Source organism: Ambystoma mexicanum, chromosome 9 (assembly GCF_040938575.1).
Source record: "Ambystoma mexicanum isolate Mex_15411 chromosome 9, UKY_AmexF1_1, whole genome shotgun sequence".
Lineage (NCBI taxonomy): Eukaryota > Metazoa > Chordata > Amphibia > Caudata > Ambystomatidae > Ambystoma > Ambystoma mexicanum.
In genome coordinates this window covers 874,054,211-874,070,339 of record NC_090931.1, presented here as the reverse complement: position 1 = coordinate 874,070,339, position 16,129 = coordinate 874,054,211, and positions in this window count along the sequence as shown.

Sequence of the window (16,129 nt, the reverse complement as noted above, 5' to 3'; positions counted from 1 at the left end):
GTAATGTGAATAGTAAGAGGAAATATTTTATTTACGCTTTTATTCTTCTTTATCCTTTTTATTTTCATTTTTTGTGTTGCTTTTTTTACTCTATGAGATTTAAATGTAAATGTGTAAAGGTTTGATTAAACCAAATACAATAAAAAAGTAATTTAAAAAAATGATCCTCTGTGAAGCTGTTATGCGAATGTTCCTTTTGTGGGATTATATGCCCTTTTATGCTCTGCCCTTATATGCTGTCCTGGAAGGATGCACTGCTTGAGTAAGGCTGAAAGGATTGGCAGCAATTACAGCCGCGCATCATGGCTAACAAGCTATTTCATATTCATTTCCTCCATCCAAGGGACAACCTTCTTTCACTTGTGATTTTAAAATTAAGCAGTGGCTGTTGTGTAAGGGACATTTTCACTTTTCACGACCCTTAAAATGTCTCTGTTTTGAGATATATTAATCAACGGTTGATTTTGGGATTCAGACCTCTGTTTTCTCAATGATATCTAATTGCATCATATTATTATTATTATTAGTATGATTATTATGATTATTATTGTCATCAGGTTTTTGGGAGTTGCAACTCATGCCCTGTATGTGTTTTCTGTGGTTGGTCAATTAAGTTAGATTCCAGGGTTTAATGTTCTCTGTATTCCACAGGGGATCACTCTGGGCAGTGACTAGCCTGGAAGTTCAGGGTTTGCACAGATCACTGGGACTTTGGTCTTCATCCTTGCTTTTTGCGACCTTGGCGGGAACATGTTTTCCTTTTCTGAACAGGTTCTTTGGTCACCAGAAGACCCTGTTTACCTTCTACCAGGTTCCCTTGGGAATTGTCTTCAGGTGTTGTGATTGGTAGCAATCCTAGATGCTCATGGCCTGGCGAACAAGGGGCACTTGTTTCATATATGTTGTGCATACATACGTTTATCTTCTAGCACTGAGTGTATGTTCTGTGTGCTGGGAGTTTCACTTCTATTCCGACCAGTGGCAGGTCGAGCCTGGCATCACCCAGGCAGTGGAAACGTGTTATCAAAGAGGAGGTGGACAGCAGATCGTGAAGCAAAAGGTAGGGTTATTGGAGGAAGACCCCCAGGTATGGCTGCACTAACACTGCAGGGGACGCCGGTTACAAACTGCTCCCCTATATCATTTGTGAACGCTCACAGCGATTGAACGATACAGGAGGTCAAACCACAACACTTTCCCCCATAACAAACAAAGAAAAGGGGATGCAAACCGGAGGAAAAGAAATAAGGTAAACCTGAATGGAGCGGGGAAAGCTTGAAAACTTAGCATAGCGAGGATAGAAACGGCAGGACTAAACACACCAGTACAACCAAACAGATGAGCTCAGTAATAAACAAAACCGTCTCTCAAATTCAGTGTGTTCTTCCTCCCTTTGACAGACGCATCCATGAAATTGGCACCAAGACCAGACTCATTTGGAGAAGTCTCATCAGATGACAGGTCACAATCAGACGATGGGTCCTTGCTTGGAACATCTCTCACATTGGGGGAGCATTGAACAAGGTTGTCAAAAGACCACTTCTTACCATTCCAGTACCATATTCTTCTCCCCTACATTTTCAACTCTCCATGGGCTCCCATATTTGGACAAACCCTTAAGCACTTTCCTAGGTTTTCTTTACTCTAACCAATTCCCCTTCCTTAAACAATACACCCTGGGTGCCTCTGGGGAGATCATAATGTTCTTTGTATTTAGTGTGCTTCTCTCTGACTTTCTTTAGCACCTCCACCATGTTCACAACCTACGATATTCCTTGTTGGCAACCAAGCTGGACTCAAACGGCTGCACCCAGCTCTCCCTCTCATCATAACAGTTCAACCCCAATGGTGGAATGCTGAGTCATCCAATGGCCATTCAATGACTCCTTGAGACCCTTTCTCGATGGTAGTGAGTTTGCAAGTACCTGCTGTATCGTACCCTTCATGAACCCATTCATGCGTTCTACCAAAGTATTCGTCATGAGGTGATAAAGTGTGGTGCTAATTTGTCCAGGTAGTGGTCTTGAGATGGGACGTTTGGTTCTGCTTCATGTACCCTTATGCCAGAGGCCTGCAACATGTGGCTTTCCAGATGTTTTGGACTATGACCCCCATGGTCCCTCAACATTGACTAAGCTGAATAGGGCTGCTGGGAGTTGTAGTAAAAAACAGCTGGAGAGCCAAAGGTTGCAGACCCCTGACTTAGGTGTTAACATTATTAGAGGCTATCATTCCGGAGTCTCTGGGTTGTGGATGTATCTTACAAAGAGTTGTATGAATGCCATGGCAACGTCTACATGCGTCTGTTTTAGCCACATGTATGATATGGTCAGGATTCAGGCAATGCGTGCCATACCCTCTTCAGTATACCAGGTCCTAGACCTCCCTGTTACAACTCTAGGCTACCTTCATACCCCACGCCCAGTACGTTTCTTAAGCTACATATCATATTACTGCTTACAGGAAGTCCCGGTGAGTCAAAGGGATTTCCATTGCCAGAAAAAGGGAATCGGGGAAGTTAGTAAAAAAAGAAAGAAATCAAAAAAGTTTAGAAAAATATTTTATTTGAATGTAAGAGGGAATCAATTGTCAGTCTCGAAGTGATGATGATGACGCCCCACAGAGTAAAGAGTGACAGGGAAGGGTTGGACTTAGAGTAATGAAAATGTCTCAAAAGTAATCAGGGCAATACAGCTCACCCAACAGGTGACTGCGCTTGCACTGGAAACATGCACACCTTGATCATAGTTGAAGTCCTGTGCACGTGAATATCCAGCCACAGAAAGGACAGCGGTAAAGATAACTCTGAAATAGCCCAGTGTGTAAAAGGGACAGAAAATATAATTTGATTTGATTGTATATGACTTATTAAGTGCCTTACACCAAAGTACTGGACAAAACGAGCGGTACAATAACAGAAAGTGTAAAATGAGCATGAAAAGTCAGGTCAGGAAGATAGAAGGTAGTCCTTGAGATTAATTCTAAACAGAGAAAGGGAGGAGATTGAGTGAATTGAAAGGGGGAGATTATTCCAGAATTTTGGAGCAAGCAAAGAGAACGTTCGGAAGTGAGTGGGTGGGGATGGGGGACAGATCGAAGAAATTGGAATTGAGACAGAAGAGAGCAAGTAGGGGAGTAGGAAGAAACAAGAGAAGCAAGATAAGGAGGGGCAAGGTGTTTCAGACATTTATAAACTATGCAAAGAAAATAAAACCATAAACGCGATTCAAAGGAAAGACAATATAGAGAGAAGAGCAGGACAAATTGATTGGCGAGGAGAGAAAATTAGACGAATTGAAGAGTTTGTAGCAAGGAAGGCCAAAGAGGATAGAAGGGCAATAGAATAAGCAGGGAAAGTGCAGTGAAGAGAGTAGTAGTTTATTAGCATGAGTGATAAGAAATTAGTGAGCCTTCCGTATATTATACAGCTGATGCCAACATGATTGTAAAATAGAATATGTATGGGAAGCAAAGGAGAGAGATAAATAGAAGATAATGCCCAGGTTACAGGCCATGGGGGAGGGAGTAATAGAACAAGAGGGGGAAAGATGATGGTAGAAGGAGGACGCGGGCAGCAACAGTGGAAGCAGGTAAGAAAATCACCTTTGTTTTTGAGGGATTAAGTTGAAGAAAGTGAGAAGCCATCCAAGACTGGATAGCAAGTAGACTAGCAGAAAGATTACAATTGATTTCAGAAGAAAAGGAAAGAAAGATGTAGGGGTCACCACATATAGGTGATGGGAGACTCCAAAGGAAAAAGTAATAGCAGCAAGGGGGCTGGTGTATAAAGAGAACAGAAGAGGACTAAGAACAGCACCCTGTGGAACGCCATAGGTGAGTGGGTTTATAGGGGAAGATTGAGCCAGGAGACAGAGAAAGTACGGCATGATAGATAAGAAAAACCGTACCACAAAAGCCAAAGTTATAAAGAGAGGAAAGCAGGATATAGTGATCCACCATGTCAAATTCGACAGAAAGATCGAGAAGAGAGGAAGCTTGGAATATCAGGCAGTAGGAAGAGAATTAGAGACCACAAGAAGAGCTGTTTGTGAATTATGAAAGCTAGATTGGTGAGGGGGTAGAAGAGAATTAGAGAGGACACAAGGAGAAATCTGTGAGTAAACTATGTGTTCAAGGAGTTTTGATAGAAAAGGCAGAAGAAAAATAGTGCAGAGGTTTGCAGGAGAGGCGGGGTCCAAAGAATTATTATTATTTTTTTTTGGATAAGCGTGTTTAAAGAGAGAGGGGAAAATGGCATGCAAAAGAGAAGAGTTAAAAAAGTCAGTGAGAAAAGGGATGTGAAGGGGATAGACTGATGGAACGCTGATGAAGGGAGAGGGACTGAAGGTGCAAAAGTGGGACTGGCCCTTGAGAGAATGGTAGAAACATCAGAGTCACAAAAGGGATTAAATGAAGACATTTGCATGGGCGGAGAGGGAGAGTTGGGAGAGGAGAAAGATCCAATATGGGAACATAATAGAAAGATTTTAGAAGAGAAAAAATTAGCAAAGTCAGAGGCTGCAAGATTAGAAAGAACAGCAGAATCAGGATCAAGGGGAGAGAGGATGCGATTAATGGTGCGGAATAGGTAACAGAGTTGAGACAAAAAAGAATCAAGGAGGTTACCGAGGTATTCAATTTTCTACCATCAGTAAGAGCAAGTTAAAGGTAAACTGGTGAGAGCAAAGAGAGTCAGATCGGCAAGCAGGTGGGCCTTACACGAGCTGCATTCAGTTTTTCATTGATGCTGTTTAAGAAGACGGACAGAGGGGTTCATACCGGGTAGAGAAGATTTGTGGGGAGGGTAAAAGGGAGAGGAATGATCTAGAGAAACCAGAGTGTCAAGAAGTGCCGAAGATAGGATGAGGTAGCAGGGTCAAAGTGAGGAAATAACATCAAGAGGGGGAAGAAGAGAAAGGAGAACAGAGATCAGAGATGAAAGAGGAAAAGTCAAAGGACCGGCGGTCCCGACAAAGAATGATCAGGGCTGGAGATGGGACGTCCAGGGGCAGGGAGATCGACAGGGAGAAAGAGTGATGAATATGATTGGAGCAAGGGATTGGAAGAGCAGATATGGAAAAAAAGGTGGAATAGTGGATACTAATCAAGAGAAGGGCCAGAACGATGCAACGGAGGGGTGGGAATATAAAGATGATACAAGTCAACAATAGATGGTGCAGGAGAGTTAGGGTGAAGGGTAGCCAGATGCAGATAAAAGTAAGCCTGGAGAGTCAAGGGTGACTCAAAGGGAAGAAGAATAGTTAGCAGAGAGTCAAGATCATCGCAAAAGGACACACAAGTTCCTGGGGGACGGTAAATAGTTAGAAAAGCGAAAGGGGATGAAGAGGAAAGTAAGCTAACTGGTATTCAAAAGAGGAGAAAGCAGAGAGATTGGGTAAGGCAGAAGGGGGAGTAAGAGCAGGAGAAAAGAGGGTACCCATGCCCCTATTGGGCCCAGAGGAACGAGTGGTATGATAAAAAGAAGATGAGGCAGATGATAGAGCAGCAGGGGTTTCGGTGTTAAATGATGACAGACAGGTTTCGGTTAGGCAGATAACATGGAGATGTAGGTGAAGGAAGGTGTCCAATACAGTATGCACTTTGTTGCACAAAAATCGCACGTTGCAGAGTGCTATGTTGAGAGTGAGAGAGGGATCGATTGAGGGTGGGTAAGAGAATTTTCTTTAATTGTTTTTATTTTAGTATCATACAGTTAAATTAATAACTTAATACATTCATCATCATTACATTACCATCAATTCATCACTTTAAAAAGATGTTCACGCCTCTAAAACTAGTATAGCTTCATATATCACTTTCTATAATTTTCTAAAAAAGATAACACACCCCTCATATTTCCAGACATAAAAAATTCCCAAAACACATCAGAAGGAGCAGGAATGTCAAACCCTGACACTCTGGTCGCTTATCATAGGGCTATCATTGCCCTACATTCAAAACGAAGATGACGAACAGATTCCAATTCTGATTCACTGCTGAACCGACCAAATCTGTATTTTCTAGGGATTTTATGCCATCCCCCAGTAATCTCAAAGGGTTTTACTATATTGAATTTTAAGCTCAAGTAGTCCCAGACAAAACTGTTGCCAATTAAGTTATGATGTATGAGGGAACCAACTGTCTTTCAGTTATTTATGGAAAGAACCATTCAGCTGTGGATTTAGCGGCCAAATGGATGGTCAACTGGTCATGGATGGAGGCATCCAAGGATGCCCTCATAGTTCTTTTGTAGTGATTAAGGTCCATCTCTGATGGATCACCCAAGGATCTCTTGATCCATGTATCAGTTAATCGCTTGATGGTTGCTAAGGGGCAAGACTTCATGAAAGCAACTTTGGTGAAAAACACCTCAAACAGCTATCCATTGAGGGTATTTCTTGGCGTATATGGTAGCTTCCTGTACATCACCAAGCAATTCAACCTAATGCGTTCTCTGATTGGGAATAGACCTAACTCCATATAAAACATTTCAGATGAAACATAAAAGGGTAATCTTAAAATCCTCTTGAGAATTGTAATTTCAAGTCTAGAGACAGCCTCCAGAGACCCCAAAGCCCACATCTTTGCAGCATAGGAGATAAGGGGGAACATTTTCATGGAATGCAATTTTACCAGCAACCCACAGAGTAACCCCATCCCTTTGGAGGGAGCAAGTGAGCAGATGGCCCCAGATGATTGTGCAGAACGCACCTTGAGTTTATTCAAGTGAAGAACACTCATAGGTTTCGCATCAAAGAAAATACCAAGGTAAATATACTGAGTGACAACTTCAAAAGTTTCCAGTTAACTGGGGCCGCTCGTTTGCATTGGAACTCAAACATCACGATCTTAGTTTTAGAGGTGTTCACTTTAAGTGAGTTTTCCGCTGAGTAGGAATTAAGATTATCCAGTGCTGTTTGCAATCCACATGGAGTTAGATCAAGGATAACAATGTCATCTGCATAACCCATCCATTGTACAACTTGATCCCCAAGTTTAGAAGGAATGCAATTCGGATCGACCAAGGCTTTCCCCATGTCGGATAGATACATGTTAAAAACAAGGGGGCTACTATGCAGCCTAGCTTGAGTCCCCAATTAGTGTGATTCCAGCACAAAGTCCTATTGCCCTCCAATCGTACTTTAACCTGAGTCTCGTCGTGTAGCATCATGATTATTTTTAGTAGGCCAGATGGAATCCCCCATCTAGTCAACTTCCCCCACAGCCTTGCACGATCAACCATGTCAAATGCGGCACTTTAATCTATGAATGCCATGCTACTACAGATCTGCCATAATTGCTGGATAATTCCTGTGAGTGCTAGACCGTTGACAGTGGTGGAACAGCCCTTTCTGAATCCGGTTTGGTTCCGTGGTATGATGTTTTCGGCCTCAACCCAGCTAGTCAGTTCCTCAAGAAGAACTCTAGTGAACACTGTAGATGGGACATCCAACATCGCCAAAAGGCGATAGTTGCAGGGTTCAACATGGGAACCTTTATTTAAAACCAGAACCAGGATGCTGTCATGCCAGGATCAGGGAAGTGTTTGAGTGGCGGCAATGGAACCAAAAAGTTGATGAAGGACGTCTGTCATAAGCTAACATCAGTTTTAATCAAAAGATTGCAAAGGCCATCGGGGCCAAGGGCCCGAGATGTCTGTAACGCTCACCTGATTCCCACGGAGGCGCCGACCCGTTCTGGACTGCTACAACTTCTTCCACGGTAAAGCGTAGTGCTTGGAAGATGGACTGGATTGGACCCCCAAACCTCGTCTGTCTGGCCCGTAGAATAATCCTTCTGTAGATGGGAAAATGGAGTTAACTGTCTGCTAGATTGTGTGTGAGATTCCCCCCTTTTTCCCCTTCTCACCCTCCTCGAACCCTAGCTGTGCCTTCCGCAGAGTCTCACCTTAATTTCTGTATGGACGAGCTCTCCATCCTGCTTCTGACGCAGGGGCGTGTAGATTTCCAGTTACTTCACTGGATCTCGGATTTGGCGAGGGTTCGATTTCTGCTTGTCTTTACCAAAATCCTGCCGTAAGTATATAGTTCAAAAGATCAAGTCTTATTTGTCCCTTGGCCTTTGTTTAATTTTCAGGGACTAGGTGAGGAATCCGTGTGGAGGAATGGATTCACTGAGGTAAACTTAGGTGAGTACTTTTAATGAAGGTGTGCCGTAGTGGTTTGCTCCGACACCTTAATGAGTGTGTCTTATTTCCCCATAGGGGCCGGGGTACGGAAAAGCCAGAAAAGCCGCTCCGACCCGAAAAGGGAACTGAGGTCCCAACAAAATTCAGGTAAGACTCAAGGTGAGTAGTCTGTCCTTTTGCAATTAGTTCGTTGCTCACCTTGTTTTGTCCTTTTTCTCCGTAGGTCTTGAATGCGACCGATGTCGACTATGGGCGCTGAAAAGGTTGCCGGCGCCACGTGAAGGTAAGTGGAAGCAGCGCGGCAGCGTGAGAAGCGGAGCGCTTCTAAATATTGTCTTTCTTTTCCGTAGGTGCTGGGATGCGGCCGATGTCGCCCATGACCGCTGAAGAGCTAGACAGTGCCACGTGAAGGTAAGTGGAAGCGGCGCTGCAGCGAACGATGAGATGCGTTTCTAACCCTTGACTTTCTTTTGCAGGATCGACGGAGTGAAGAATCCGGATGCTGGATGAAGGTAGGTAATGTCCTAATGCTTGCCTTTCTCTCCTTGCAGGTGTTCCAGGTGCTGGTGGGCGTGGCAGGAGCCAGGATGCAGGAGCCGACTCGGTGAGTGTCCTGCTGCAGATGCAGAATAACGCGAAGCACGTGTGGCCATCCGGGCGTGGTTTAAATAGCCTTGGAAGAGCTTCAGGTGAGTGTTCTTCCACTGGCCCCACCCGAGTAAGAAAATAGTTCCTGAAAGAAAATAGTTCCTCCCCAGCCTTAGTTGGCTTGGAGCTTCAGACAGCATGGTCTGCCTCGGGTGAGTATGCAGCATGGTCTGCCTCAGGTGAGTTCACCCAAGCATTACCACATGTTCTGCCATGATGAGCCTGGCGCCTATGGCGCCAGGACAGATGCCTTTTATGTGCCTGGCGCCAAAGGCGCCAGGACAAGGTCCAAAAGAGCCCCTATAGGGGTTTGCTGGGTCCTGCTTGGTGAGTATGAAGTCTGCTTCCGGGGACGCTGGGGTGACCTGACTCCTCGGGAGCAGGCATCATGACAGCACTCCCCCCCAAGGCCCCTCCCAAGGTTGTTTTCCCCAGGGATTTTGGTTTGTCTGGGAAGGTCCGGTGAAATGTTTTAATTAACCGAGGAGCATGTATATGGTCATGGGATTCCCATGACCTCTCTTGAGGCCCGTAACCCTTCCAATTGATTAGATAGAAAAGCCTTGATCTTATCATTTTAGAAGCTAAAATGATCTTCACCTCAAACTCAGGTTCTCCCTCCACTTGAATGGGTTCTGGAGGCTTGATTAGTCTGGTTCCAGGTTGCACAGGTTTCAAAAGTGACACATGAAAAACAGGATGTATTCGCATATGAGCTGGTAAATCCAGTTTAACGGCCACAGGATTGATTATGGCCGTAATGGAATATGGTCCCAGGTATTTGGGATTAAAAGTTCGAGGTCCTTTGAGTGATAAGTGTCTGGTAGCCAGCCAGACTTGGTCCCCAATCTGCTACTGAGGTGCCTCAATTCGATGCCGATCAGCACTTTTCTTGTATCTTTTCTTGGCTTGTTGTAAATGTTCAGTTGCTTCTTTGAAGGCTTTGGTAATTGCGGTATGCAGCTGGTCCACTGCGGGTGTTCCGAGATCATGAGGTGGATCCAGGTCAGAGGTTCGAGGGTGAAGCCCATATAAAGTGTAAAAAGGACTTTGCCCAGTTCCAGAGTGCACAGAATTATTATATGCATATTCAGCTATCCAAAGAATGGCTTTCCAGTTACTTTCAGATTGTTGCAGCATACAACGTAAATATTGTTCGAGAGTCTGGTTCGTTCTTTCTGTTTGACCATCGGTCTGGGGGTGAGGACTGGTTGATAGTCTTACATCGATTTGTGCCAATTGACAACATCTACGCCAAAAGTGGGAAATAAATTGGCTTCCTCGATCTGAAATCAGCACAGACGGAAATCCATGTAACCGGACAACATTTTCAAGGAATTCTTTAGCTAGAACCGAAGCTGAAGGTAAACCTTTTAATGGAATGAAGTGTGCCATCTTGGAGAATAAATCCACAATAACAAGAATAGTGTTATATCCTGAACAGGGGGGTAAGTCCGTAATAAAATCCAATGACAGGGTGTGCCAGGGCGATGGTGGAATGTCTAACGGTTGAAGAAGACCGGCTGGTCTTTTCTTTTGGACTTTATTTTGGGCGCACACACCACAGGACATCACAAATGATTTTACATCTTTTCGCCAAGAAGGCCAACAGAATTGTCTTTTCACCTTTTCCTCAGTTTTGGCAATGTCGGGGTGTCCCTCTATTAGTGTATCGTGATAACAAGAAACAACTAGCTTTTGTAAATCTGTGTGTGGAAGAAATAATCGTCCTCGGAAATAAGGTAAATCGTTATCTATAGTAAAATCAGATCCCTTTTGAACCCAGTCCAGCAAGTCTGTTGGGCCCAGGAGTTGTTTAACTCTAGTTTGGATATTTTCTAGCCATTGTGAAGAAGTCACACCTAAGATCCTCTGTTCGGGAATTATCGGCACAGGATCTCGGATTTGGCGAGGGTTCGATGTCTGCTTGTCTTTACCAAAATGCTGCCGTAAGTATATAGTTCAAAAGATCAAGTCTTATTTGTCCCTTGGCCTTTGTTTAATTTTCAGGGACTAGGTGAGGAATCCGTGTGGAGGAATGGATTCGCCAAGGTAAACTCAGGTGAGTACTTTTAATGAAGGTGTGCCGTAGTGGTTTGCTCCGATACCTTAATGAGTGTGTCTTATTTCCCCATAGGGGCGGGGTACGGAAAAGCCAGAAAAGCAGCTCCGACCCGAAAAGGGAACTGAGGTCCCAACAAAATTCAGGTAAGACTCAAGGTGAGTAATCTGTCCTTTTGCAATTAGTTCGTTGCTCACCTTGATTTGTCCTTTTTCTCCGTAGGTCTTGAATGTGACCGATGTCGCCTATGGGCGCTGAAAAGGTTGCCGGCGCCACGTGAAGGTAAGTGGAAGTGGCGCGGCAGCATGAGAAGCGGAGCCCTTCTAACTATTGTCTTTCTTTTCCGTAGCTGCTGGGATGCGGCCGATGTCGCCTATGACCGCTGAAGAGCTAGACAGCGCCACGTGAAGGTAAGTGGAAGCGGCGCTGCAGCGAACGATGAGATGCGTTTCTAACCCTTGACTTTCTTTTGCAGGATCGACGGAGTGAAGAATCCAGATGCTGGATGAATGTAGGTAATGTCCTAATGCTTGCCTTTCTCTCCTTGCAGGTGTTCCAGGTGCTGGTGGGCGTGGCAGGAGCCAGGATGCAGGAGCCGACTCGGTGAGCGTCCTGCTGCAGATGCAGAATAACGCGAAGCACATGTGGCCATCCGGGCGTGGTTTAAATAGCCTTGGAAGAGCTTCAGGTGAGTGTTCTTCCACTGGCCCCACCCGAGTAAGAAAAGAGTTCCTGAAAGAAAATAGTTCCTCCCCAGCCTTAGTTGGCTTGGAGCTTCAGACAGCATGGTCTGCCTCGGGTGAGTATGCAGCATGGTCTGCCTCAGGTGAGTTCACCCAAGCATTACCATATGTTCTGCCATGATGAGCCTGGCGCCTATGGCGCCAGGACAGATGCCTTTTATGAGCCTGGTGCCAAAGGCGCCAGGGCAAGGTCCAAAGAGCCCCTATAGGGGCTTGCTGGGTCCTGCTTGGTGAGTATGAAGTCTGCTTCCGGAGACGCTGGACCTGACAAGGCTCCACGGGAGCAGGCATCATGACATGTCTTGCTGATGTCAATCAATTTGGTTACTACTTCCTTGCTTTTTTCAAACGTCCAGGCTCCAGGCAGATGTGGGATGTTATTCTGTTCCAAACTGGGACCACCTAGAGTTTCAGAGACACATGTTATCCATTCAGGCTCGGAAACTCCATTGATAATGGAACAGATCTTATTATTTCCATTAATGATTTGCCAACATTTCCATGGATCATTGGTTAAGATGGTCACAAGGGATTCCCTCCACTGCTGGCATTCTCTGAACTTTCAAAGGAGTCTGAGCCATTTATTATATTTTGCCCTGCCAGTTCTCCTGCCAATAGCGTACTTAGCTTGATCCAGAACACAAAGGGCCAAACTACATCACTCTTTTTGGATGATTATTTGTTGTCCCTAAATTATTTATCATAGACATGTTTGTGAGTTTTATTCGGTTTGGTTGCCCGTAGCTTGTTTCCCATTATTTTAGGGAAGATACTCTTGTTTATCAATAAAACACACTCCTCATATTTTGCCATTGTCAGGAGGCTCAAATGCTGATCCCTGGCAGGTAGAGAAGTAGACCCGAATGGAATAAAACCTTCAAATACCCTAAGGGCGGTATCCGAGGTGGCCTCTTTTTAGTAGAAGTCCATACTACACAAGTCAATGCATTACTAATCAAGATTGACCCCATTGTGTGGTCTCCAAAATTGGGCTTCTCAATATCGAGACTCACAACAATTGCCAAATGGTTTCTTTCCGTATGGTGGCATATACCCATATCAATAAACAGAGAGGGGTTGTTAGCCACAAAAACATAATCGATAATGCTGGAGCTTGTGGTAGTTGACTTTGTATACTGCGGAGGGCAGTCAGAAGGATGAGCTCCATTCATCATGACAAACCCTGTGGGGTAGAGCAATGTCACCCAGTTGATGCCACGTGGGCAAGAATGATCAAGGCTAGATTCAGCGACTGGTCCTGAGCAATGTAAATCATTTGCCTCGGCCACTGAGATTAAGTTACTAGGGATTTAAGAGTTGAATTCACCACTCAAAATAATGGGAGAGGCACAAGGCACAGAATCGAACCATCCCTCAAGGTCCTTAAGGACTGCTGCATGTGACGCAGCATAGAGGAGGTCATAAACATTAACAATGATGGTTTCTTTTATCTCAATTTCTTCAGTAAACGTCATTCTACCTACAAGAATGTTAGGAGAGTTGCAATAGATTTCAGTAAGTATGAGAGGCTTGTTTACACCCGGACTAGGCCACCCTTCGGTCAGCCTATTTTCCCCTTAGGTGCATGTTTTTGAATTACGGCCCACCCATCCAGACCCAAAGGTTCCACAAGCCAAGTCTCCTGCAATCCGGCGTGTTGCCCATTGTAGTTCCAATTATACAGAAACAATCAAAATGGTCTAGCAAGCCATCTTGTTCATAAAGATGTTGGTGCCCCATGGTATTCCAGCTGAAAAATAGAAAGATGCTGTTAGGGGCCCTGAGATGTTCTTTGGGGTGGGCAGTCATAATTTCGTAAAAAAATGTCGACAGACAAAAATGTCGACAAAAAAATGTCGAAAAAAAAAATGTCGACTTTCGTTTTTTTTTAATTATATATTTATTTTAGGGGTTCGGGAGTTAAAAAAAAGGGAAAAATTTAAAAAAAATTAAAAAAGGGGGGTTGGAGGGGGAACCCCCCCATTTCGAAAAAAAAATGCATTGGAAAAAAAAGTCGACATTTTTTTTTTTGACATTTTTTTTTCGAAATTTTGACTTTCGACATTTTTGTAGTCGAAATTATCACTATGAACCGTTCTTTGGTGAACCAACCCAGCCAGCCATTCCCAATGTGCATCGCCGCCTCCAGCCTCTGTCCCTGAGGGACTAAATAAGAGCCCCCAGAAACAGCTGATGAAGATGTTGATGATCGTGAGGAGACAGAGGGTTGGCTATATTGTCTTGGGCATCTGTAGCTGCCTTGCGCCGTCCACCTTGGTTCACCAGATTAGGGAGTTTTTTTACAGTGCAAAACAAAGCATTCGTATCCAGCTCTAAAAAAGAGCTGGATATTTTCAGCAACATAGTCAGCCATCCCATCCAAGGAGAAATACACTATAGATGTGACGAATTCAGCTTCCTCGCATTGGTACATGATTTTGATATTGCCCCAATGGTGCGTAACGGGATAATAGAATGAAACAGCTCCAATACCTGTGCCAATTCAGGTGGTCATGCCGATCTTTCCGAAAAAGTCTTCTACTTTGCAAAGCCTTCTCCGGATTATCAGCATGGGAACCAAAATCAGATGTGTGAGATCCAGCCAAAGTAGAACAGATGTTGGTTTGGACCTCTGTAGTAGTGACAAATCTGCCCTTGGTTCCAGTAATGGTGGTTGTTGGGGCGGGACCGGTGGCCATAACCGCCGGGGGATTATTAAACAATTGTTTCAGGCTGTAGATAGGAACTGAGTCACATTGGCGTTTGCTGCCAATCACCCCAACCTTTTGTTTATTTTGACGTGCCTAACTCCTCTTCTTACCAACGACCAGCGGAACAGAGGGAGACGAAGTCAAATCTAAAGTATTTGTCTTTGACGGCAGAGTGTTCATGTGGAAGGCCGCACCGATAGAGGCAGTCTGGGGGGGGGGCGCTCAGGTTCATGATGGTGAAGGATGGCCGCAGAGCACAATTAGACCTGGGTGCTCCTTCATAAGTGCCTTCTTTGTTTCGGTCTACAGGCCCTCTATCCAGAGTTACATCCTTACTCATTACATCCAGTGATCCAGTCAAAGTCATGTCGGAGCATTACTCTTTTTATGGATTTTTAGAAGCTGGGGTCCTTTGATATCTTATGCCTGCAGTAAACATTGCCCGAGAAAGACTTCATTTTTTTCGGGAGATGTTTCCAGGAATTGAGATCTTTATAGTGAAAGCAAGTAAATCTCTGAAGGTCAGATGGAGAAGGGGCCTGGTCTCACTGGTGCATAAGTCACTGTCATGTGTAGCAGCAAAATGCATAGAATCCAACGTTGTACTACAAAATCTTGGTCTGTTTAGTGCAGAACTAAGGGAGAAACGGCTCCTCTTGAATATGAATGGATATGTTCCTCCAAAAGTAACAGAGTTGGGTATAACTGGGGAAGGATGCTCCATAAGTTCATCCATTGAAAAGACACTGGAGGTCAGTTTACTAATACTGGGGGATCTAAATGCTAAATTGGAGAGTGAGTTGATGGTGAGGGAAGAAGTAATGTCACCAGAGGACATGCTGGGGATACCAAGTAGGAATTTGCCAAATGTAACATACGATGCAAGGTGGGGGGTCATAGTGCACTTTATGCATTCCTTTCACCTGATCAAACTGAATGGCCGGTGTAAAGGGGACATGCTGGTCAAATATACATTTAAGTCTGGTGACAGGAAATCAATTTTATATTATACTATTGGGGACTCTCTTTCTTTTAATAAGGTCAACTCCTTCCAACTCATAGAGAGGTATGAGAGCGATCCCAATCCTCAGTTATAGGACACTAAGGTATTATACACTCAGCAGCAAGCTGTACTGCTCACAATTTACAGAATGGGGAAAGTGGGGAGAGAAGAGCTAGCCCTGCCTCTACAGAACCCAGAAGTACAAAGGCTAAGCATGCTGATCCTGAATGATATGGATCAAAATCATCTAATATCCCCCTTCGATGCCTTATAGGTTACATTCGAGGCAAATTAATGGTTCCCTTGGGTTGGTGTTATGATACGGAAATAAGGGGCACAGGCGATGCCCAATGGTTTGACACTCAACGTAGATATGCAAAGTGGTGTCTAAATCAGGAGGTAAGGAAAGGCTTCATTAACTCTAGGGCCCTCAAGGGGAAAAAAGTAGCTTATAAGAAGTTTTTAAAGGATAAGAAACAGCAATATACAGGAAAACAGTGGGATTAACGACATGGGGCAGTTGAAGAAAACAATGTTAAAACCTCCTGGGGGTTTGGTGGAAATGAGAAAGAGGACACTAGTTCTGTCTGACCTGATAGCTGGATTGCACTTTATAGTTGGGTGTTGAATGACCATGAGAAACCTGAATTGTGTGAAAACCCCAGAAAGAATAGCATTAGAAAGATTAACCTTTCCCCGCGAAGAAATAAAGAGGTACATTTCTTCCTTCAAAATTGGTAAAGCAGCCGGCCCAGACGAGGTTCAACCAGAAATATGTGTCGGAATGGTGGGCTCCTATATTGACACAGGTAT